Here is a 1,305-nt window from a genome sequence, read left to right as displayed (position 1 = left end):
CTGGTAGGTACATTGGTACCAGACGTTTTTTCTAAATACGTGACATTTCCTTGTAACTCTTCAGACTTCGGGTCATTAGGGGTAAGGCAGGAAGCACTGAATGATGTCTCTCCAGTTCTGCATTGTCTATGAGGTCTATTAATAAACAATTTGCAGAATCACTGTGAAGTTCATTCTGTGTGAATAGAGGCAAAAAAGAACGTTAGTATAGTTTCTTTTCAGGTCTAATGTAATGCAATACCCCATTATGGCCACTAGATGGAGCTGAGGAGCATAGGAAATGTAATACTGCATTATGGTCACTGGATGTAGATGAGGAGCATAGGAAATGTAATACTGCATTATGGCCACTAGATGGGGCTGAGAAGCATAGGAAATGTAATACTGCATTATGGTCACTGGATGGAGATGAGGAGCATAGGAAATGTAATACTGCATTATGGCCACTAGATGGGGCTGAGAAGCATAGGAAATGTAATACTGCATTATGGTCACTGGATGGAGATGAGGAGCATAGGAAATGTAATACTGCATTATGGCCACTAGATGGGGCTGAGAAGCATAGGAAATGTAATACTGCATTATGGCCACTAGATGGGGCTGAGAAGCATAGGAAATGTAATACTGCATTGCGGCCACTACATGGAGCTGAGGAACATATGAAGTGTAATACTGCATTATGGCCACTAGATGGAGATGAGTAGCATAGGAAATGTAATACTACATTATGGCCACTAGATGGAGATGAAGAGCATAGGAAATGCAATACTACATTATGGCCACTAGATGGAGATGAAGAGCATAGAAAATGTAATACTGCATTATGGCCACTAGATGGAGATGAGGAACATAGGAAATGTAATACTGCATTATGGCCACTAGATGGAGCTGAGGAGCATAGGAAATGTAATACTGTATTATGGCCACTAGAGGGAGCTGAGGAGCATAGGAAATGTAATACTGTATTATGGCCACTAGATGGAGCTGAGGAGCATAGGAAATGTAATACTGTATTATGACCACTAGATGGAGCTGAGGAGCATAGGAAATGTAATACTGTATTATGGCCACTAGATGGAGCTGAGGAGCATAGGAAATGTAATACTGCATTATGGCCACTAGATGGAGCTGAGGAGCATAGGAAATGTAATACTGTATTATGACCACTAGATGGAGCTGAGGAGCATATGAAATGTAATACTGCATTATGGCCACTAGATGGAGCTGAGGAGCATAGGAAATGTAATACGGTATTATGGCCACTAGATGGGACTGAGGAGCATAGGAAATGTAATACGGTATTAT

The sequence above is a fragment of the Nanorana parkeri genome, unplaced genomic scaffold (genome assembly GCF_000935625.1).
Source record: "Nanorana parkeri isolate BGI_ZX_2015 unplaced genomic scaffold, ASM93562v1 scaffold563, whole genome shotgun sequence".
Taxonomy (NCBI): domain Eukaryota; kingdom Metazoa; phylum Chordata; class Amphibia; order Anura; family Dicroglossidae; genus Nanorana; species Nanorana parkeri.
The sequence above is the reverse complement of the archived record's forward strand: the minus strand, read 5'-3'. Positions refer to the sequence as shown.